General features: G+C 41.9%; 1 protein-coding gene and 1 pseudogene across 3 annotated transcripts in view; both read right to left on the bottom strand.

Annotated features, from left to right (window-relative positions):
- The window catches only part of ESRRG (estrogen related receptor gamma), a 608,539-nt gene that overhangs the window by 285,959 nt on the left and 296,877 nt on the right, over window positions 1-25,703 (bottom strand). For all 3 annotated transcript variants that reach the window (XM_069954516.1, XM_069954522.1, XM_069954526.1), the window contains exon 4: window positions 1,357-1,436. The gene's annotated coding sequence lies outside the window, so the exon portion shown is untranslated. The remainder of the gene's footprint in view (window positions 1-1,356; window positions 1,437-25,703) is intronic.
- LOC138774508 (small ribosomal subunit protein eS6-like) lies at window positions 19,533-20,073 on the bottom strand (annotated as a pseudogene).

Below are 25,703 nucleotides of genomic sequence, written 5' to 3'. Positions count from 1 at the left end.
GCTGACTAAGAATTGTTTTGGCAACCAATATGCTACAGACTGTTAAAGGGAATGTGCCATCAGAAAATGACTTATTTTTTAAATTATATTTTTATGCTAAACATTTTTAAAGAATTTTTGGTGATGTTTTTTCTAATTTTCCATTTTCTATAAATATAAAATAATCCTGATATCTTACAGTTTTCATTCTCACCACTGGGGTGAACACTAAGCCGAGACTTCCTGTTGTGTCTGTGCTGATAAGAGGAGGCTGCTGTAAAGTGATCTGTACAGCATTGCAGCGCCATGTGACACCAGTAGATACAGAAGACAATAGCAGCTTCCTGAGGAATGACCTCTTCACAGGTCACAGAGCATGCTCAGTAATGTTTCACATTCATCTCAAGGGGAAAGAGTCTGTCTACTGTTGTCTATGTGCATGAGTCTTGCTGTAAAGCATGTCACTAAATGCTGTTAAGGCAAGATGGCCGCCCCCATAACAATGTACAAAAAGTGAAATAAAAAAAATACTGTCAGATAATGATGGTCTATGGACAGAGTTTCGGTTTGTGGCTTGTCACCACTGCTCTTTCTAGGGTATGAGGCTCACCCATTGGCAAATTGATTGGTGGTGACCTCCCATTTGGCAGTCTGTGGACAGAATTCCAGCGTTTGAAATGTCATTGAGAACTGAGAGGTGGTGACCACCCAGATCACAGTCAAGGCCCTCAGCATATTGTGCACCAAATTTGTGAATCCGATTCCACGGAGCACCCAAATTCGGGGAGGTGCAGCTTCACAAGCATGATGATGCCATATGTTTTTTCATAAAGTTCTCTTTTACTCTTGTGCTCAGAGAAGGTCTATATAGATATACTATAAAGTCAGCATCAAATGTTGGATCTATTTGGGAATTATTTGAATAAAAAACTACAAAACCAAAATTGGAGGGCCACAAGCTGGAGAACACCAACTTAAAGGCAGCCATTTACATTCGATAAAAGTCGGATGAACCCAATGGCCAACCAGCCAATGTGAATGGGGACATCCGGACTCCCTGTGTTTGGGAATAGAAGGATAAGGCAGGGATCTCAGCTGCCTGAGCCTTTTGTTCTTGGGGAGACAAGTGTCTGGCAGCAGCTTCCTCCCCTTGCCATTGACAACACACATATGTATGGGGGATTAGCAGAGACGGCTGTCAGCGGACAGCTATCTCATGCGTATGGTCGGCTTTGGACACAAGACTTTTGACCGCTGTGTTTCTGTACGTTTTTGCGGCTTACCAAACAATTTATGAAGAATTACTTCTAGGCTATTAATACGCACATTTTATACCAGAAGCTTTTGATGTAATAATTACTTTTCTAAACGTCCTACCTTTGATGAGTTCAGTAGACTTTCTAAATGTTTTCTTCAATGATCATGTCCTTATAGGCTCCTTAGAAGCAATTTCAGTTCTGGAAAGGAAATGTACGATCATTTATCATATGAAAAATGCAAATAACAGGAAACTATTTAGATTACATGGCGAATCATCCTCGTATCAGTAAAAATCATACAGACCTGTTATATGGAGCCAGTTCTATGGAACCGTGCTAAAACTCAGAAATTCTGCTAGACCCCTCGGGCGATGACCTATCTACTGGCACAACAAGGTATGCTGAATATGACAGCCCTTCTTCTGAGGGGCTATTCTTCTTCTCCCCAAGCTCTGAAACTTCTACAAGAGCTTTACTCCAGTCAGCAGTTTGGAGAGAGCAACTAAAGCCGACTTACTCTGCTGCAACCCGCTAGGACCTAGAGAAGAATTGCAATGGCTAGCTCGCCTGTATTCCTGGATTTTGTAACTCAGTGCCCTTGGCCAGCAATAGGCGGATCAGTCATCAAGGTTTTCACCACTGACTCCACAGATGCAGCCCCACAGATGATTATAATACGTATTGAATAGGACCCCCACCTCACAGTAGCCTCAAGTCACAAGTCTATAGTTATGAAGTAACTTTTTTAAAAGAGACTCTGCTAAACTTCTAAAGCTATCTTTTCCAGCATACCTGCTATCAACAGAGATTTCTGAGTTAAACTCCATAAAAAAAAAAATCTTTAAAATCAACTGGTGTGAAAAAGTTATATAGATTTCTAATTCTAAAAAAAAAAACCTCCAATCTTCCAGTACTTATCAGCTGCTGTATGTCCTGAAGGAAGTGGTGTATTCTTTCCAGTGTGACACAATGCTCTCTGCTGCCACCTCTGTCCATGCCAGGTACTGTCCAGAGCAATAGAGGTTTTCTGTGGCAGTTTAAAAAAAAAAAAAAAAGAATTGCCATGTGTGAAACCAGTCTAAATGTATCCACACATAGAGGCCACAATTCAGCTGCAAAAACTACATGCTTTGGCCACAAATCATCTGATGATTTTTTTTTATTATTATTGCAACGTGGAATATAGCCATATCCTAAAGCAATAGCCCCAACCTGTGCCTGTCCGGGCATTCTGGGAGTTGTAGTTGTACAACAGCTGGAGAGCCACAGGTTGCAGACCACTGCCGTAAAGGTAGAAGAATATGTGTTCCATGATGTAACATGTGTAGCACTGAACTTATTCTGCACCAAAATGACAATCAACTCCGCGTGAGCCGAACGCTTTGTGACCGTGCCAAAGACGACAGATTACGTTCTGGAAACTAAGCAAACCAAAGTGGCCATTTGGGCTGTTTTCTGGCTGAAATGTCTCATTTCCATCTGTAAACTGTCTATACTCAGTACATAAAACCTGGATCTCACGCCACGGCGTGCATACGAATGCGAGGGATCCCAGAATAGAGATTCAGAATAGAGACCGGCTAAGTCACACAAATCTGAAAAATCCGGCAGAATCAGTTAAGCTCCAATTTAGCTAATTCCATTCCCTCCCCCCCCCCCCCATAGGAGTAATAATAACAACAAGCGACAACAAACAGAGTATGAAAAACCCTGAATGAGAAGAAGAAGAATTAAAGGGCAAGATGTATCCGTCCATCTCCAGTCCTTGCTTTATACCCGGACCCCCTACCGAGGCGTGTGGCGGATTTTGAGGGTGGCAACATATTGCTACGAAAATTGCCAAAATAAATAAATAAATAGAAAAATAAAATAAACAAATTCAAATTGCAGAAATAATTGCACTGGTTGTTTAAAGCGGTTTTCTGGGCGCTATTAGTTTTCATTAAGCTGTCAGAACGCCATTATATCCTAATTCAAACTGCGGCTTTTAATGCTCACTTGAAGATAACGCGAGTCTTGTTTTGTTTGTTTTTTTTTGCTGTTTTGAGGTTCCGGCTTCTTTGCTCCGCTCAAACTATAAGTGCTCAAAGCTTTGACGTGATTAATAGCTGAGCGTCTCCATTTAAATACAGCCTGTGTTTCCAATTTTCTTTCTCCGACTACTTTCCCCATTGCTTTATGCAGCAGCTGAACCATTGCAGAAACAAGCCCTTCCATGGTTCTGATTTGGTTGTCTGTGAATTAAATGTATTCATCAGAAACAGCGACACCATTATTGTGTGGCCAGATGTAGTATTGTGGTTACGCACAGTTCACTTTAAACTGGAATAATAAGGCTGGGTTTACACAGATGAAAGTGCGGTGCTGCCCTATGGTCGACCGGTCACTTGCCAGATGGTACTGTGTGACGCCACTATGGTGGTGGAAGAAGAAGAAGCTGAATACTGAAGAATATTTGAAAAGAGTAAACTACTTATGCCCGTGTTCCCACCTTTGTTGTCGCTGTGCCACCTGTTGCCCTACAGTGTCGGGTGACCCGTCCTCCTACGGTGACACAAGCCCCAGACCTTGTTAAATAAAGTCCAACATGGGACGGAGTGCTATGAATATTTGTTCTGTTGGACTTTATGCACTTTAGACCCAGCAAGCTCCTGGGTCCGTTTGCACCTACCTGGATCCTATAGGACACATGTGTGGAAAGGTACGAACAGTGATTGATTTCTGGCATAATTATGGTTAACTGGAGAACCTACTTGAGTTGTGTACCCAGACCTTGTTACCTGAGTTGAGCAGGGTGGCCAAATTATCTGGTTACATCCGCGCTGCAAGATTATGTAGGCTTGTAGCAACTTTGCTCTATCCAGATCACTTCCTCTTGTTTCAGGATACTGTCCTGCACTGTTAGAGATGTTCATTGCGTGGGTTGGGTGATCTCTTACTTGTCTTATCCTGAGTGGCTTAGCACTGCATAATAGGAATAGGTGTTGCTTTGGAGAAGAAAAGAGTCTCTATGTTTCCCATACGTTTGTCCACTACCACACACTTGACTAGACTACACTAGACTGGTGGGGGGACCTGGCGTGCGCTTCCTCTCCCCATGTGACTACTTCCTACATGATGTGCAATATCTCCTGTGAGTGGTGGAGAGGAAAGTTCACAGAGAAGAAAGGAGAATAGAGATAGGTGGAGACAGGGGTGGGTTAACTTTACCATAAGCCCCAGGCTCTTCACCAAGTCTGGGCCCCCCCACCCCACTGTAACTGTGGCAGCACTAGCGTGGTGTTCATAGTACAGGACAGATAATATCATGATGCCCTGATTTGTGGTAAAAATTGCAGCAAAAAAGCAGCAATTTTTTTTGCAAATCATGGCAGAAATGTAGTCAGGAGACAGTACATCACTGAAAGTATGTCTTTTTGGGTGGCCATGGGCCCTCCAGGAGCTCAGGGCCCCGGGCTACCGCCCGAAACGGACCTGTTATGATCCGCTACTGGGTGGAGATTATACAAGTGCATATACAAATAATAGCAACATCTAGAGGTAAAACGTAGGTACAACTTCATTACCACATTTACTTGTAGTACTGGCTTTTGCGAGGGGTGTTCAAACTAGTAACGCCCATGGTGGGACACCACAAAAGAACAGATGCATTTGTTCCTCCATTGAGTTCAATTATAAAAAAAGAAAAAACATTTTTTTAAGCGTACACAAAAACATGATGAACCGTTTTGGTTAGTTTAATTCCTGAGATCCTGAGAACTGATACCAGGCACAATCTCCGGGCAAGTGGAACTAAACCCCCCAGTTACAGCTGTTTCTGCCAGTTCTATAGTGAGAGGCGGCACACATGCTTCATTGTATGGGGTCAACAATACAACCATGGGTCCAGCTGCCATGTCGGCTTCTTAGCACACTGATCATAACAATTAAGAAGTTACATGGCCGGAATCAGAGTTTTCTCATATTGTGGCTCTTGCAGGTGAAGGGTATAAAAACCTAGGAGGCAAACCAATATGGAGTACCAATAAATAGGAAAACCAGACCAGGTGACCATCCTACAAGTGATGATAATCTATGCAGGGATCCCAGATACTGTACTTAAAGAAAGTTTTGGCAATTATAGGGATTGACCAAGAGGAAGAAAAATAATATTTTTCCTCACTCCTAATGCTTCTGGCCCAACCCCCATCTCAGGTGTAGAGATTACTATAGCTATACTTTTAGAAGTGGAACGCCAGAAGCAATGGAAAATATTACTTTTTCTCCACTTAGGTAACCCCTTTTTATCCAAAGATCATGAAAGGGGGTTGTCCTGGCATGAAAAAAACAGGTGCCGCCCCCATCCACAGTTTGAGTGTGGGGGTTTGCAGTTTAGTGCCATAGAAGTGAATGGAGCTGAATTGTAATACTGCACACAACCTAAGGACAGGGGTGGTGCTGTTTTTGCAAGAAAGTAGTTATATTGTTTCAAATTCCTCTAGGGTTATAGATTGTTAACAAGACTATTTACAAAGTGGCATTATAGACCATTTTTTGCGCCTTCAATTACTTTTAAATTAAATGTACCATCCGGTACATCACTATTTTTTTTCAACCTCAATTGGCGGCAATGCCGGTGGCGCAGTCTTTTTTCTTTAAACACTTCCTGGTTCCCGTGATCTGCAACATTTTTTCCCAAGCACTGGGGTCAGGCCCGGTGTCCTCCCATTGTGACGAAACCCCCTCCCCTCTGTTAGAATCAAGTGTCACAAAGGGGAGGTGAGACCACAACACTGGGGGGCAGCTGGCTTACCCCAATGCTCCAAGCCGGTACATAGGAAAAGACGGGCACTGACCGGGGGAAGGGGCGGCATTTCAAAAAAAGGACCGGACCACGATTAAGGTAAGGTTGAAAAAGGTAAGGTTGAAAAAAAATAACATACATATGGGGCAGGATAAATGGGGGACCCCTTCATTTTTTTTTGCTTGTAACATATGACATATGTTCCCCAAAAAGAGCTGGATTTGTAATAGCCAACTTGAGGAGCACAAAAATTGGTCTCTAATGCAACGCCATGTAAGAGAGCTGTACGGTGTCAATCGGAACAGCAGCTTTGGGGGGGGGGGGGGGGGGGGGGGGGGAAAATCCTAAAGAAAAGAAAAAGCCTTCACAACGTAAGATTTAGTCTTCAAATTATTCTGTCAGTCTTATGACAATTTAATTATATTTTTTTATCTTGTGTTTCTTTATTCAGTTTAGGTAGCAATGTCTCGTCAATATCTTATTCAGGTGTAGCATGAAAAAGTCTAACAATCCTGGGCTGGCAGCCAAGCTCGCCTCTGACTGACGCTTGCTTAACTGTGCAAAGATTTGCTCCGCTTCAAAAAGGAACTTGCCTGCACTAGAAGCAATAGTGACAGGGAAGGTGTGGGGCTGAATGCTAACAAAGCTGTCTCCAGCATGTGCTCAGAGAGGCGGAACTGGCACTTAAACTCCACGCTAAGAGACTTCAATCTTCTTCCAGCTCCTAATTTGCCTTAGATGCAAACTCAAAGAGTTTTCATAAAAGCAGATCATTAGCAGATCCACGAGCGCAATATATTGTTGTCATTTCATTCCAGGGAGCGTTCGCGTCCCCTCGTAGAGAAGACCGGCGGCCATTAACGGAGTTAATAAAAGGGGTAAAAAAAATAAAAGATTATTTTTCTAAATATGAATTAGATGCATATGATAAATATAAATGATACCGTATCCGAACCATTGCTGTGCTGTATCTAAAGGGCGTTATTGTGTAGATAGAAGAAACAGCTTCCAATCTCCATTAAGATATAACTTATTTTTCGGTCTATAGGCAACACATTATAGTATAAAAAAAAAGTGAGAGTCCTTCTGATGTGCCCTTAAAGTGACTCTGTACCCACAATCTGCCCCCTCCAAACCACTTGTATCTGCTATTAATCTAAGATCTGTCTGTCCTGGGGTCCGTTGAGGCAGGTGATGCAGTTATTGTCCTAAAAAACAACTTTTAAACTTGCAGCCCTGCATCATATTGGTGTGGCCTAGAGTGTCTGTGCCCTTGGCCTGCACTGCCTCTCCGTCCCTCCTCCCCGTCCTTCTCATGATTAGAAATGCCCCTAGAAGGATTTCTCCTATTCATCACTAATCTGAACACTGCACATGTGCTGAATCGTTAGGGCCCATGTGCAGTGTTCAGACAGGTGATGCATAGGAGAAATCCTTCCTGGGGCATTCGTTAATTATGAAGAGGGTGGGAGGAGGGACAGAGAGGCGTCACAGGCCTAGGGCACAGACACTCTAAGCCACGCCAATGTGACACAGCGCTGCAAGTTTAAAAGTTGATTTTTAGGACAAAAACTGCATCACTTGCTGAACGGACCCCAGCACAGATCTCAGATAAAAAGCAGCTATCTGAGGGTATAAACGGTTCGGAGGGGGCAGATTGTGGGTACAGAGTCACTTTAAAAGGGTTGTTCATCCTTTCTTTTTTTTTTTCAAATAAACTGGTGCCAGAGATTTGTAATTTACGTCTTTAAAAAAAATCTTGAGTCTTTCAGTACTAATCAGCTGCTGTATGTCCTGCAGGAAGTGAAATTCTCTCCAGTCTTACACAGTGCTCTCTGCTGCCACCTCTGTCCATGTCAGGAACTGTCCAGAGCAGTAGAAAACCTCTCCTGCTTTCCAGAATGGAGAGAATACACCACTTCCTGCAGGACATACAGCAGCTGATAAGTACTGGAAGACTTGATATTTTTTAACTGAAGTAAATTACAAATCTCTGGCACTTTTTGGCACCAGTTGATTTGAAAGATTTTTTTTCTTTGAACAACTCCTTTAACCCTTTGCCTCTGCAGCCTGTTTTGGCCTTAATGCCTAGAACGTATTTTTCAAATCTGACCTGTCTCTCTTTATGTAGTGATAACTCTGTGATGCTTTTAACTATTGTGGCTTTTTTTATTTGTTTTTTTTTTTTGCCATTTTAACATATGACAAGTTTGTGACACTGACAATATTTGACAAGTTGACGTTTCTATCGGTACCATTCTGGGGGACATGTGACACCCTGATCATTTTTTATTTAATTTTTGTATGAGGTGGTAAGAATTAAAAACACAATTTAGCAGCTGTTTTTCACCATTTTTTGTACGCTGTTTACAATACGTCACATATGACATGTTATCGTTATTCATCAGGTCGGTACGATTACAGTGATTTCCATGTTATATAGCGGTTACTATACGTTACATATGACATGTTATATAGCAGTTACTATACGTTACATATGACATGTTATATAGCAGTTACTATACGTTACATATGACATGTTATATAGCGGTTACTATACGTTACATATGACATGTTATATAGCAGTTACTATACGTTACATATGACATGTTATATAGCGGTTACTATACGTTACATATGACATGTTATATAGCGGTTATTATACGTTACATATGACATGTTATATAGCGGTTACTATACGTTACATATGACATGTTATATAGCGGTTACTATACGTTACATATGACATGTTATATAGCGGTTACTATACGTTACATATGACATGTTATATAGCGGTTACTATACGTTACATATGACATGTTCTATAGCGATTACTATACGTTACATATGACATGTTATAAAGCGGTTACTATACGTTACATATGACATGTTATATAGCGGTTACTATACGTTACATATGACATGTTATATAGCGGTTACTATACCTTACATATGACATGTTATATAGCGGTTACTATACGCTACATATGACATGTTATATAGCGGTTACTATACGTTACACATGACATGTTATATAGCGGTTACTATACATTACACATGACATGTTATATAGCGGTTACTATACGTTACATATGACATGTTATATAGCGGTTACTATACCTTACATATGACATGTTATATAGCGGTTACTATACCTTACATATGACATGTTATTTAGCGGTTACTATACGTTACATATGACATGTTATATAGCGGTTACTATACGTTACATATGACATGTTATATAGCGGTTACTATATGTTACATATGACATGTTATATAGCGGTTACTAAACATTACATATGACATGTTATATGACATGTTATATAGCGGTTACTATATGTTACATGTGACATGTTATATAGCGGTTACTATATGTTACATATGACATGTTACATAGCGGTTACTATATGTTACATGTGACATGTTATATAGCGGTTACTATACGTTACATGACATGTTATTGTTATTAATCAGACCGGTATGATTACAATGATATCCATGTTATATAACTTGTTATAGTTTGTGCCATTTATACTATAAATACTGTTAGTGTCATGCATATTGTAAGAGCAGCAATATTTATATATTTTTTTGCCAATGGAGTTTTTTTTTTGCGGCATAATCTGATGCCTTTAGCAATACACCTTTTGGGTACATGTGACCCATTTTCTATATTTTTTCTATATTTTTTGCTGCGTTAATCGGGTGGGATAATTAATGTAACCAATTAGTAGACTGAGTCATTGTGGATGCGGCGATACCAAATATATGTATTTTATTTAATGGGGATCATTTATAAAGGGGGGATGGGGAATGTATATTTATTTATATTTATGTATTTATTTTATGTATGTGTGTGGTGTTTTTTTTTACTTTAACTTTTCCATATATATCTGATCTGTGCTGTACTGCATTATGTAGTGAATGAGCTGTCAGCATTACACTGACAGCTCATACAACGATCAGGTCCCTGTCTCAGTGCAGGGACCTGATCGTTATAACCATAGCAGCCCAGATGCATATGGATCCAAAGAAAAGAACAGGATCAGCGCTGATGAAATTTCCAGTGTAGTTTATTTAAGCCCATAAAACCAACATGTGAAAACAGTGATTACTTAGGATTTTCTTCATCAGACCATACAAAAATACCCACAGTGGGACACTGCGCTATCTGCTGGTGATCAGTGATGGGTGACCGATGGGATACCCCTCAATCCCAAGACTGACCTAACACCAGATGCCAGTCACTCTTCTCTTTTGCGCATCAGTCACTGGTCAGTATATGATTTCAATCACATACAGACTCAGGCTATGTTCACACTACGTATATGTCAGGCCGCATATCTTTGCAGCCGGACATATACGTGTTAAACTGCGGCCAGGAATTTACACAAGTTGCGGCCGGCTACGTACGGATTGCGAACTTACGCCCGTAGTCTACTTACACTTCCTGAGCGCCCTACGTAGCGATCTGACAGCGGTCTTTTACTTAGAAATCTTCGGCTACCCCACAGAACCTTTTGGATCGGCACAAAAAGCTGCAAAAATGAAGAAATCACCACTATGTACGGGACCGCATGTTACGCTACGGGCGTAAGTTACGGCATTTTCGTCCTCAAACAACGGTCTGGTTAATTGTTTACGGCGCCGCGTACGATCCTTGCGTAAGTTCTTACGTAGTGTGAACTGTGCCGCCGTACATCATATACTTTCCATTGTACGCAAACTACGTAAGTCTCCGGCCGCTTATTCACGGAACGCGCTACGTCCGGAGACTTACGTAGTGTGAACATAGCCTAAAGGGGTACACCAGAGATTTTTTTTCTTCTTTCAAGTCAACTGGTTTTAAAAAGTTATATTAATTTTGTAATTTATATCTAAAAATCTCCAGTCTTCCAGTATTTATCAGCTGCTGTATGTCCTGCAGGAAGTGATGTATTCTTTCCAGTCTGACACAGTGCTCTCTGCTGCCACCTCTGTCCATGTCACGAACTGTCCAAAGCAGGAGAGGTTTTCTATGGGGATTTGCTGCTGCTCTGGGCAGTTCCTGACATGGACAGAGGTGGCAGCAGAGAGCACTGTGTCAGACTGGAAAGAATACATCACTTCCTGCAGGACATACAGCAGCTGATAAATACTGGAAGACTGGAGATTTTTAAATAGAAGTAAATTACAGATCTGTATAACTTTCTGAAACCAGTTGATTTGAAAGAAAAAGATTTTTGCCGGAGTACCCCTTTAAATTTTTTTATAACAATGGAAGGTAGAAGTTAGTAACTTGTAGATAAGTCAGCTCTCACATGGTCTCGGGCTGCACAATGCTTTGCCTTATTATTATTATTATTATTGTAGAGCTGCGGTTTATATCTTGAATAGTGGCTTTACATTACGGACTGGACGGCTTCTATCTGGCTGATAAGCGGCCAATTACTTGCGCTCTGTTCCTATTTGCCTGTTATCTGAGCCTTTGAATGGTTATCGGAGGCTTTTATAAACAAATATCTGGGCAGAATTCAGTCTCCAGACTACGGGAAGTCACAAAGATTCATGTTGTACATAGCTCTACACTTTCTACAATGAAGAATGCATTGTACACCTGTATCCCACTGTATGTACAGGAAACCCTCCTAACCTCAAGGGTACCGTACACGAGAAGGTATAGAATCCAATACAAACCTGGTATCAGCTTAAAGGGATTCACCAGGAAGAGAAAAAAGAGCTGTCTATGGCTGGATCCATGTTTCCCTGGCGGAAATAGAGCGGAATCCAACTTCTGAAGCCGCAGGGAATCAAGCGCAGAGCGTTCGGGTTTGGATAATGTTACTGAACTCAACATTTTAAAGGAGAAGTCTGGCAAAAATTTTTATTAAAGTATTGTATTGCCCCCCAAAAGTTATACAAACCCTAATATACACTTATTAAGTGAAATGCACATAAAGTGCTTTTTCCCTGCACTTACTACTGCATCAAGGCTTCATTTCCTGGATAACATGGTGATGTCACTTCCTTGATAACATGGTGATGTCACTTCCTGGATAACATGGTGATGTCACTTCCTGGATAACATGGTAACATGGTGATGTCACTTCCTGGATAACATGGTGATATCACTTCCTGGATAACATGGTGATGTCACTTCCTGGATAACATGGTGATGTCACGTCCTGGATAACATGGTGATGTCACTTCCTGGATAACACAGTGATGTCACTTCCTGGATAGCATGGGGATGTCACTTCCTGGATAACATGGTGATGTCACTTCCTGGATAACATGGTGATGTCACTTCCTAGATAACATGGCGATGTCACTTCCTGGATAACATGGCGATGTCACTTCCTGGATAACATGGCGATGTCACTTCCTGGATAACATGGCGATATCACTTCCTGGATAACATGGTGATGTCACTTCCTGGATAACATGGTGATGTCACTTCCTGGATAACATGGTGATGTCACTTCCTGGATACCATGGTAATGTCACTTCCTGGATAACATGGTGATGTCACAACCCGTCTCCCGGAGCTGTGCGGTCTGTGGCTGCTGGAGTGGATGATGACAGGGGGACACTGAGTGACATCCAGGAAGTGACATCACCATGTTATCCAGGAAGTGACATCACCATGTTATCCAGGAAGTGAAACCTTGATGCAGTAGTAAGTGCAGGGAAAGAAGCACATTATAAGCATTTCCTGTAATAAGTGTATATTGGGGATTTGTAAAAGTTTCGGGGGCAATACAATACTTTAATAAACTTTTTCGCCAGACTTCACCTTTAACAGATCTGCTCAAAACTAACTGGTAGTCAAATGCTGTGGATGAACCCAAACATTTGGTAACATCGCTCATCACTGATCCTGGGATCAGTCATACGGGGCTTTGCTTTATTTGTTCATTGGTCGCACATGCCCTATACCAGTCAGAGGTGTGCGGCCAGCGAGTGATGAGTGGCGAGTGATCCTGGCGATCAAAAATTGGTGTAAAAAAGGAAAAAATGCCAAAAATATGGAGACTAACATAAAAACTAACAAAAAAATAAAAAAACACCCACAGCTGTATGTCACTTTATCCCTCTAAGAACCAGATTAATTTAAGCCTTTGGGTCAAAGCTAAATTTTCATTCATTGTTTTTCATAATATTTAGACTAAAATGTAACTTTTTTTGTTTTAGTTTCTTTAACACATTTTATTGTTTGTAAACTTACGCCTTTTTTTAGGCAGCTTTTCAGGATAAGTTTTTGCGTGTGAGCACTATTTTTCGCTGTGATACTGTGTATAACTTTGTATTATGTCTCCTAAACCTGCACGCACATAGCAAATAGGGATCCTGCTCCCATATAGCTTTACAGTATATTCTCAGAAGCAGCAGCAGAAAGAAGGACATTATAGAGCAGTATTGAGCAGTGTAAGCTGTGAATCAATGCCTCCTTCACTACTATTGACCATTTTCTCTTTTGCACTCATTGCTGTGGGTCAGTTACATCTGCAGCCATAACAGGTACAATCTTTTGGCCTCTGTCGGTGTGTAATAATAATTGTCTATATGCACCAGACATGTATGCAGGGACCATACCAGCTTTTCTACTGCCTGAGGCAAAAACTGAAATACTCAAACTCAAAACTCAGCATGAATAGCAGCTGCTGCAGAAACTCTTTGAAATCAGACCTGTCAGTCATCTGATAAATACTACTAAAATGCAAAATGGGAGTGGGTGCAATATATAGGGGAACATCTTCAATGTGTAATGGGGTAGAGTGGTCTTACAACTAAAGAAAAGAGCTCAGCATGAAAAGCAGCTGCTGCAGAACATCTTTGGAAGTAAATGTGTCAATTACCTGATTACAGGGGAAATATCTTCCATGTGTAACAGAGTAGATACACACACACACACACACTTCACACAGTAGATATACACACACATTGACAAACACATAGATACAGTACATAAGAACACGCACACACGTACATAAACACACACATATACAGTATGCACAGAGATACTGTACACACACACTTAAAGGGTTTATTCAGCACTACAAAAACATGGCCACTTTTGCACAGCTCTTGTCTCCAGTTTCGATGGGGTTTGAATCTCAGTTCCATTGAAGTAAATGGAGCTTAATTGCAAACCGCACCTGAACTGGAGAAAAGAGTGGTGCAAAAGTGGCCATGTTTTTGTAGTGCTGGATAACCCCTTTTACACAGTAGTTACACACACACATATTGAAAAATACATAGGTACAGTACAATAAAATACACATACAGATACATGTACACACACATACACACAGATACAGTACATACATAAATACACACACATGCACACACATATAAATACATACGCACATACATTTTAAGTTTCTTTAAGTTTCAGCACCTGTGTGTCATGTGACTCAGGTCCTTTACCACTCTCCCTCTGTTAAACAGACTTATGGCTGAGACTTAATTGCCATCTCCCCCCCCCCTCCTTTTTAGTTGCTGCAGAGCGCTGCCTGAGGCAGAGACTTCACCCTGCCTCATTGATGGAGCGGCCCTGCATGTATGACCTGTAGGAATGGTGCAATAAAATGGGGACAAGTCCGATTTAGACCAGGCCTCATGCCAACCACATGGGCGGTGGTCGGGCACTGCCAGCAACTGTAGTACACTACACTGGTAGGTAATGGAAGGAATAAATGACTGTTTTCCCTGACCCATCCGGTGCCCGTGGAGGGCCAAAGTCTCTGTCTCCTCCGTGACTCACAGGCTAACACTCTGCAATTAGTCTAATTAATAGGAAACAAAGAGCAGCATTACCACTTATCAAATTGATTGTTCCCCAATCAAAACAAAACAGTTCGGCCTTTTGATGTAATTTCAAGAGATGATTTGAAATGTCATGTAACGGCAAACCAATTACCTCTGACTGGAGTCACGCACAACACACGACATAATTGGCACAAATTTGGAAGGGCTGCTTACTGTTGGTATGCTAATGATCTGTCCTTCTTCATAAAGGGAAAGGTTGCAGGAAGAACTCGGCAATGAATTCTTTTGTTTTAATTTATTTACACAACTCACATTTAACACAGAGCTCAAGAAAGTCAGAGATGGATAAACAGCAAAGAGCGATGGAACCCGTCATTGTCCTAAGTCACTGGGATGTCTGCAAATCATAGTGGGAGAAATGGACCAATGGGTAGTCAGATAGAAGATAGATAGATAGATAGATAGATAGATAGATAGATAGATAGATAGGAGATAGATAGATAGATAGATAGATAGATAGATAGATAGATAGATAGGAGATAGATAGATAGGAGCTAGATAGGAGATAGATAGATAGATAGATAGATAGATAGATAGATAGATAGATAGATAGATAGATAGATAGAATAAATAGATAGATAGATAGATAGATAGATAGATAGATAGATAGAGAATAAATAGATAGATAGATAGATAGATAGATAGATAGATAGAATAAATAGATAGATAGATAGATAGATAGATAGATAGATAGATAGATAGATAGAGAATAAATAGATAGATAGATAGATAGATAGATAGGAGATAGATAGATAGATAGATAGATAGATAGATAGATAGGATATAGATAGATAGAGAATAAATAGATAGATAGATAGATAGATAGAAGATAGATAGATAGATAGATAGATAGATAGATAGATAGATAGATAGGAGATAGATAGATAGATAGATAGATAGATAGATAGATAGGAGATAGATAGATAGATAGATAGATAGATAGATAGATAGGAGATAGATAGATAGATAGATAGATAGATAGATAGGAGATAGATAGATAGATCGATCGATAGATAGGAGATAGATAGATAGATAGAGAATAAATAGATAGATAGATAGATATAATTACATTAAGGGGTCAAAGAAAATATCTAGAACCCCCTTATTTTTCCACTGTAAGGCAATGTTCACACTACGTATATTTCCGGCCGTAGTGCAAACCGCGAATATACGCCTGTAGTTTTGAGGTTGATGCGTATGCTTGAAAGTATACGATATACGCCCGCACAATGCACACTATGTATGAGCCTACGGCCGGATCGTATACAGCGCCGTGAAAAATGAACAAGACCATAGTTGGCGTCCGGAACTGTTCAAACTCTTTATATTAAAAAGGTTCTGTGTGGATTACGGGGCTGGGCGAAGATTTCCAAGTAAATGACCTGCTTCAGACCGCTTCGAAACAAGCTAGGGAAGCATAACTCTACTACGGGCGTATGTTTGCGGACCACAGCGCCTTTAGAGGCCCAGAGAGGGAGAGGGGCCCGGTGCTCTAATGTTCAGCCCCTTACTGTAGTGCAGGGTGAGTGCTGAACATCAGAAGACACAGGAGATGGAGCAGGACCTGCAGAGAGAGAAAGAAGAGTGAAGGACCTGATCACGTGACCCAAAGGTCCTCATCATTACAGTGTGGAGAGGAAGAAGACTGAGCTGTAAATGCTGTGTGTCAGTGTCTGAGTGTGTCAATCAGTCAGTGTCTGTGTCAGTCAGTCAGTGAATCAGTGTCAGTCAGTGAATCAGTGTCAGTCAGTATCAGTAATGTGTGTTTGTGTATATTAGTCATGTTTCAAGTGACTGTACATAGTGGATGGAAGTGGGCTTTTTTGCGGACCCAGAGGTTTCGCAAATACCTGGAGCCAGCCCTGGTTGCCCCTTTTGACCCGAGGGATTGGACCCTCACCAGTCAGACACGAATCTATCCTATGGGAGTATCATCAGTGTACAGGCCTATAACATGGGGAAGCCTTAGGATATGTGAAGTAGAGAGGGATGCAATACTTAAAGGGGTTGTACGTGATGAAACAGTTAAAAGCCTATCCTAAGTCTAATTAGTCAGGTGATTCATGCTGCAGGATATGATAGAGGGAAAGAGACGGAGCTCTGCCATAAATAGATTTACATGACATGGACTCCTGGGAAAGACAGCAAGAGTCCAGCTCCTCCCACTCACAGTGATTGACAGTAGAGATGAGCACATTTTTTGAAAGATCAGTTCAGCAGGTTCATCCAAACCAAAACTTAAAAGAAACACACTAAAAGAGCTAAATGATTGCAGGTGTTTAGCTGTTTTAGTTTGGTTCAGCAAATTCGCTCTTCAATACTCACCTGTCCACACTCCCCCGGTGTACCCTATCGATCGCAGCCGCCTCAACAATCACTAACTGTCTGAGATGGAAACGTGCCACGGCCAGTGATTGACTGAGCGAGCTGTCACTCTCCTCTTAAGTCTGGAAATGGAGACAACTATGATCAGTTGAGGACACCAGAGAGCTGTAGGAGGACACCAGGGGAGTGCAGACAGGTAAGTATAAGCTCTTTTTTGTTTTCTATGTGTATTACAATGTGTGGCCGCCATCTTGGTTTGTTAAAAATCTTGGTTGGTGAAGTTCAGATCTCTCATCTCTAATTGACAGTCTTCTCTCTTTCAATGTGTGTTTAAAGAAGGTTGCCAATCACTTTGCGTGGGTGGGGCAAGCAGGACTCTCACAGTTGCTCCCAGGAGTCCTCTGGGGATTTACTCTGAAATCCAAATCATATCAACCTCTATATCACAAAGTGTATCCTGCTGCAAAGTGCTGCAAAAATCACAAGGTCGGTGAGTGCAGCTCTAGAGTATAATACAGGCTGTAACTCAGGATCAGTACAGGATCAGTAATGTAATGTATATACACAGTGACCCCCACCAGCAGAATAGTGAGTGCAGCTCTGGTGTATAATACAGGATGTAACTTAGGATCAGTAATGTAATGTATGTACACAGTGAACCCACCAGCAGAATAGTGAGTGCAGCTCTGGAGTATAATACACGATGTAACTTAGTAAGTCTATCCTACTATAAAATAAATATTTCACTTGTATTATCTATCAGATGTCCATATAGAATATAGAATATGTCCGTAGGGCCCTGTCAGCTTAAAGTCACATGTCTCCGTCCCCGGCACATTGCTATAAAATACAATATGTCATGCAGCTGTTAGTTCTTTTGTTCTTCTCCCTCTTTATAAAGTAGCCGCTTGCTGTATAATAGAGCGGTGCACTATATGGCGGCTGGCTATGTACTAATACGTGTTTCATACTCCACCCCGTTAAACCTGTGAAGGAATTTAATTGAAACAAACATGAATGCGAGCGTTACGGAGCAAGCGATGCTAATGTAGAACAAAAGAGCGCTCTGCCGCCACCAGCCCCATCTAACAAGGTGTTCAGCACCAAAGCCCAAGGGGATGGAGGTCTTCTCGCTGTGAAGATTAGACAAGAGTATTCATGCAGGACACAGCGGGAATGTGAGGGGGACATGAAGTGAGCAATCCCAGCAGACAGCCTGTTGAAATGTCAGTCAGGCGCTCTGCCCGGGCCACCTCTCAGAGAGCTAAACATCTCTTTATGTCAGAACAAATTGGGCAATCCTCAAATCTCTCTCCCTCTCCTTGACGTCAATCCAGAGAGAGCAGGGAGAGAAGTGGAGAGAGCCGGCAAGCGGGGATAGCATGGCGCAGATGAAAGCAGCCAGAGACGAGTGTGAGAATACTGATCCCGCCGCTGCCGCTCACACCGGCGCAGACAGCAGGAAGCCGCGGACCTTGTTACCTCCTTTTTGATTGCGCCGGGTAATTTTGTCTTTTTAGAAGAGCCCTCAGGCATGATGAAAACCATAATGAACACACAGCATTTAATTACCAATCCATTAAAACTTAATATATTTTTCAGCCCCTCTTTAAAACTTCACCAGCTGTGAGAGAGGTAAAAAAAAAAAAAAAAAAAAAAAAAAATCACCGGTAATTGTGGCCGAGAGAAAAGGAGAAAAACCTTCATTATTTCTATAGGTGATGTACAATGGACTGGGGTGTATGATAGATAGATAGATAGATAGATAGATAGATAGATAGATAGATAGATAGGAGATAGATAGATAGATAGATAGATAGATAGATAGATAGATAGATAGATAGGAGATAGATAGATAGATAGATAGATAGATAGATAGGAGATAGATAGATAGATAGATAGATAGATAGGAGATAGATAGATAGATAGATAGATAAATAGATAGATAGATAGATAGATAGATAGATAGATAGGAGATAGATAGATAGATAGATAGATAGATAGATAGATAGATAGATAGGAGATAGATAGATAGATAGATAGGAGATAGATAGATAGATAGATAGATAGATAGATAGATAGATAGATAGATAGATAGGAGATAGATAGATAGATAGATAGATAGGAGATAATAGATAGATAGATAGATAGATAGATAGATAGATAGATAGATAGGTGATAGATAGATAGATAGATAGATAGATAGATAGATGATAAATAGATAGAAGATAGATAGATAGATAGATAGATAGATAGATAGATAGATAGATAGATAGATAGATAGGAGATAGATAATAGATAATAGATGATAAATAGATAGATAGATAGATAGATAGATAGATAGATAGATAGATAGATAGATAGATAGATAGATAGGTTCTTGGCTTCTTGCCTTCTTTAGTAAGAGGTTTCCTGACCACATACTGGCGTACTTCATCTTCTCTAGAGAGGTTAAAGAGCTTGCGGGTTCTGCTGGCTCTTTTTGGACCCAGGCGACGAGGAATGGTGTTGTCAGTAAGGCCGGAAATATCCTTATCACCTTTCCTGACAATAACCAAGTTCAACACACTCAGGTTGGCATCCACAATGCACCCACGCACAGACTTGCGTTTGCGCTCGCCAGTTCTCCTCGGTAACAGGAGTGACCCTTGCTGAGGAGAAGACGGACACGTCCATGAGTGAGTACACCCTGTTTCATGGGGAATCCTTGCTTGTCATTTCCTCCGCTGATGCACACCACATAGCGCTTCCATTCTTCACCCAAAGGATCGGCAGCGACCTCTGTGGCCATACGCTTCTCATACAAAGTCCGCAGTTTGCGCTCATCGTCCACTTCAATGAGCTTCTGGCAGCCAGTGGCTGGGAAAGAAATATTGAGCTTCATGGCCGCCGACCAGTCTGCCACAGGACCCTGCCGGATCCTCAGCTTCCTCACCGAACACGACGTTCTCAGCAAGAGCCAAGCAGGGTTCATGCCAAATCACCGCACCACCGACCACATCTTCACCCTGCAACAACTCATCAAGAGCCACGTCCATGATACAAAGCACTGAACGATCTACGCCTGTTTTGTAGACTTCAAAAAGGCCTTTGACTCAGTGTGGCACCCGGGCCTATTCCTGAAACTTCTGGAGAGTGGAATAGGAGGGAAGACATACGACGTCATCAGAAGCTCGTACACCGATAACAGATGCAGCGTGAGGATGAATGGAAAGAGAACAGCGTATTTCCGGCAGAGCCGAGGAGTCAGACAGGGCTGCAGCCTCAGTCCTACTCTTTTTAACATTTACATCAATGAGCTGGCAGCAGCCCTGGAGTCCTCCTCTGCACCAGGCCTCACCCTCCACGACACCCAGGTGAGATTTCTCTTGTATGCAGACGACCTTCTCCTCCTCTCACTAACCAAGAAAGGTCTCCAAGACCAGCTGCTCATCCTGGAGAAATTTAGCACTACGTGGGCTCTGCCCATCAACCCAAAGAAAACCAACGTCATGGTGTTCCAGAAAAGAAAACAGAAACCAGCCGGGCATTCTACCTTCCTGCTGAACAACCGCCCACTCGCAAAAACAGGCCGGTACACTTACCTGGGCCTAGAAATCAGCCAATCAGGGAGCTTCAAACAAGCCACAGAAATCCTGAAGGACAAAGCCTGCCGAACCTTCTATTCCATAAGAAGATGCTTCTACCATCTTAGACCACCAGTGACCGTGTGGCTGAAAATATTCGAAACCATCATTGCCCCAATCCTTCTGTATGGTAGTGAAGTCTGGGGCCCCGAGATATACCCAGACTGGTCAAAATGGGACTCCGGACCCACAGAAGTCTTCCACCTAGAATTCTGTAAATACCTTCTCCAGGTCCATCGGAGCACTTCAAACAGCGCCTGTCGAGCAGAGCTGGGAAGGTTCCCACTATACTTTGCTGTCCACAAGAAGGCGCCATCATTCAGGGCCCACCTACACAGCAGCCGTCCCCGCTCCTACCATCACAAGGCCTTGCTGCATCAAGAAACCCCAGCAAAAACAAAGCCCCCGGGAACAAGTCTCCCAAACCCAACCTGACCAAGCCGCCAACCAGCACATCATCACGAAAAGCCAAATCTGTAAGATGATAGACAAGGAGAAGGAGGATTACCTCAGCGTCTGGAGGAACGACATCAGAGAATCCCAGAAACTGACCATATACCAGAGGCTACAGAGGGATTACAGACTGGCCCCATATCTGGAGAAACTACCCAACCACAGAGACCTGAAAACCCTGAGCCTCTACAGACTGAGCGCCCACAACCTGGCCATTGAAACAGGGCGTCACCGACAGACGTACAAGCCCAGGGAGAGCAGACTGTGCCAGCAGTACGACCAGGAGGCCGTGGAGGATGAGGCCCACTTCCTGCTACACTGCCCCAAATACTCAGCAGTGAGGGACACTCACTTCAGGAGACTCTCCAATCTCCTTCCAGGCTTCACCACCATGTAGGAGGAAGAGAAACTACCCATCCTGCTGGGGGAAGAAGAGCCCACAGCAACTATAGCGGCACAATACGTCACTGCCTGCCATAGACTGAGAGGAGCGTGATACATCATGGACTCCAACTACCTGACCCCGGTATCCCCCCCCATCCGCCACATACGATACCACAGACTTCCGTCCCTACCCCCCATCCCTACCCATCTTCCCCACCCATCCCCCAAATATCTCCTGTTTGCTTTGGCAATGCTAATATGTTATTTAGACCTGCCAATAAAGCTGATTTGATTTGATTTGATTTGATAGGAGATAGATAGATGATAGATAGATAGATAGATAGATAGATAGATAGATAGATAGATAGATAGGAGATAGATAGATAGATAATAAATAGATAGAGAGATAGATAGATAGATAGATAGATAGATAGATAGATAGATAGATAGGAGATAGATAGATAGGAGATAGATAGATAGACAGGATATACTACTGTCAGCCCCATGTCACATAGTGACACTTTTATAGTAACAATATATTAACACCGTCCTGTCATGTCCCTGTGATACATTTCTGACACATACAAATGTGTTAAAAAAAATAAAATGTTTGCCGTTTCAGAAACTGCCTCGTCTGGCTCATCTGTGACCTCAGACCTTATTGATGACTCCGGCTCACACCTATGAGGGCAGAGTGACACCGCCACCCCTGCATACCCCGCTACTGATGGTAAATGGAGCCGGGATTTGCTATGTTACTATTATTAAGCACTATATGGCGGTATTATGCGGCACTGCTGCTGAGGTCCTGCCCAGTTTGTGGTGGATCAGCCACTGTATGATATTATTAATAAAACAGGCATACCCTATGGCAGGGGTAGAGAACCTTGGCTCTCCAGCTATTGTAAAACTACAACTCCCATCATGCCTGGACAGCCAAAGCTTTAGCTTTGGCTGTTCAGGCATGATGGGAGTTGTAGTTTTTCAACAGCTGGAGAGCCAAGGTTTCCTAACCCTGCCATATGGCAATATTATTTGGACACTATCTTGTATGGACCCTATCATAGGGGGAGATTTATCAAACATGGTGTAAAGCGAAACTGGCTCAGTTGCCCCTAGCAACCAATCAGATTCCACCTTTCATTTTCCAAAGAGTCTGTGAGGAATGAAAGGTGGAATCTGATTGGTTGCTAGGGGCAACTGGGCCAGTTTCACTTTACACCATGTTTAATAAATCTCCCCGTATATATATATATATATATATATATATATATATATATATATATATATAATAATTAAAGGGCCCAACACCAATGTGACGCTCGACATGAATGTATTATTTATCTGCAGTATTAGGCGGATTTGTACAATGTTTCATCAGGAAATATTAACCTGCACCATCCCGACTATACGAAACCTCACCGGAGCATTTTATAACCCAAAACCCCAATAAAATAAGCAAAACGACTACATTGTTATTAAGGAGAAGAATAGAAACGTCTTTCACTCAAATAAAAAAAAAAAAGTTAATAGATAAGCGGGTGACCTTTTTCCTGTAAAAGGGATTGGATGTGGGAGGGAGCCGGGCCGTAATCCTATCTAGCAGGGCTGATTCTGGACAAAGAAGGAGCACAATAGTAATGTGGCGGCTATAATCTATGCGCCGTTATGACGGTGATCAATCAAAAAATTCTTTCAGGAAGTGTTAATCCAGGTCTAGGCTGCAAAATGTTCATTGTGCCACAATCCTGACATTTCACTTTTCTCCGCGATATTAATGATAAATGGAGACTGCCATCAGACTAACTAGGTTACAGTAATACCGGCCCAGCCTGCCAGCCGCAACGTGAATGTTAAATACGACCACTGTGAATTAGACTCCGAGGCCTGAGAATAACTCTGGATCCGGATATAAGGGGGAGGGGAGAGAAATCCAAATATTTATTAGGCAAAGACATCTGTTTCCGGGGTGTCAGATAATGATTTTTTTTCTTTTTTGTGGTGTATGATGGTAATAAGTCAATTATATGTGATGTATGGGGTCCGACAGACACAACTGACTGCAAGGTGAAAATAATGGAAACACACAAAAACACAAAAAAATGCAACAGCTCACCGCAATGGCAAGATACAGACTAGTGATGAGCGAATACTGTTCGTTCGAATAGATATTCGATCGAATAGTAAGATATTCGAATATTCGATATTTGTACGAATATCCCGCGAATATTCGATAAATATTCGATAAGCGTTCAAATCCCCCAGCTTCCAGTTTCACCCTCCAAATGGTCAAATAGATGTCTTTCACTAATCGAATACTTGTTCCCATAGACTTTAATGGGATCGAATATTCAATCGAATATTCGAATATTCGCGGGATATTCTTACGAATATCGAATATTCGAATATCTCACTATTCGCTCATCACTAATACAGACCCACTACAGACATGAAAAAAAAAAAAAAAGTTAAAAGCAGCCCCCCCCCCCCAACTGCCAAAAAAAAAAAACTTCCACAAAAATAATGAGGCTTTTGGTTACCATTTGAAAATGGTAAAAACTACTACTCCACGTTACGGTGACCTCATAACGGGGCAGATCCTACACTGTACTATGGCCTCATCATGGCATGAAATACGCCTATGCTCTGGGCATGCAAGATCTGTCTTATACCGGCATAAGTAATTACACCACCTGGGTGGGGTAGGTAGAGTGCACGACCAAGTAGAGGCAGCCACTCCCCCATCTGGAACACAGGAGAAAAAGAAAAAAAAAAGACAAATTTGGTCAGCTCTCCTAGAACACCATTCACACTAGGCAGGAGCACGTTGCTATGGCTAAAGTTGCAAACACACAAAAACACAAAAAAATGCAACAGCTCACCGCAACTGTTTTTGTGTGTTTGCAACTTCAGCCATAGCTGAATGTGCATGTGTTTTCATTGGGGTGACAGGTGTAAGCCGCTTACATCCTGTAATATGCTCCAGAGCTGCACTCACTATTCTGCTGGTGGGGTCACTGTGTACATGCATTACATTACTGATCCTGAGTTACATCCTGTATTATACTCTAGAACTTTGTTGAAATATGGAGGGAAGTGTTGGGGTGGAAGTCAGGATCAGGCGAGCGGAGGAGAAGCGGCCAGTAATAATGCTTATTCTTACACTTCTGACATGACCATTTTCATCAGGCTCTTCCCTTAGTTAACATATTCAGATATGCAAATTGATATATTACTGTACATTTACAGAACACAGACGGCAAATGGACCGTACTTAGCGAATTTGCTTTGGCTTTTAAAAGGTCATCAATTTCACAGCAGGAAGAGGCCGTAAATGCTTATTGCCGAGATGAAGATTCTTCTTACAGGGGAACAATATGTTACGGATTTATAACAAAACACATCCAGACAAGTCAGTCAGGAGGGTCAAATCGAGAGCAATGGGTAAGGACTGGCAGTGTAATATTGGTGATGGGCTGGAGGTCGTAGGCCCATAGGGTCCACCCTCCTCCTATACCACAGATGACACATTTGTATCCCTCCAGCTGCTGCAAGACTACAATTTCCATCATGCCTGGACAGCCGTCCGACAGGATGTCCGCCTTCCCCCAATATGTTCCCAAAGTGGGATCATAGCCTCCTTCTGTAAGAATATGTTAGGCTTCATCTATCTGTAGTAATAGAAAAACCAAGACAGAACACAGGAAGCTGGAGCAGGGCTTATCATAGGCTGCTCCTCTCTGCTCATACAGCCAGTGCCTCAGCTCCATGGTACGTGACCTCCAGCTGCAAGCCAAATAGTTTATTACATAGTTATCTACACTTGTGTATGTGCTGTTATTTGTCAGTGTATGTGCTGTGGTTATGCTATGGATAGAATGCACGTTGTCTTTTGGATCAGAAAGCCGTCACTCGACCCGACTGATTACAAGATATGGGCTCTATAGACCGAGGAACACAGTAAAATTAATGCAAAATATGGATGTAATATTGGGGTTAAAATATGTCCCTATTTTTATGTAATAATGCACTCCATTGAAGACAATGGGACCATTGGTGCAAATATCCATAATTAAGTAA

This window comes from Dendropsophus ebraccatus, chromosome 15 (genome assembly GCF_027789765.1).
Source record: "Dendropsophus ebraccatus isolate aDenEbr1 chromosome 15, aDenEbr1.pat, whole genome shotgun sequence".
NCBI lineage: Eukaryota > Metazoa > Chordata > Amphibia > Anura > Hylidae > Dendropsophus > Dendropsophus ebraccatus.
Note: the sequence above shows the minus strand (reverse complement) of the source record. Positions and strands in the feature narration are given on the sequence as shown.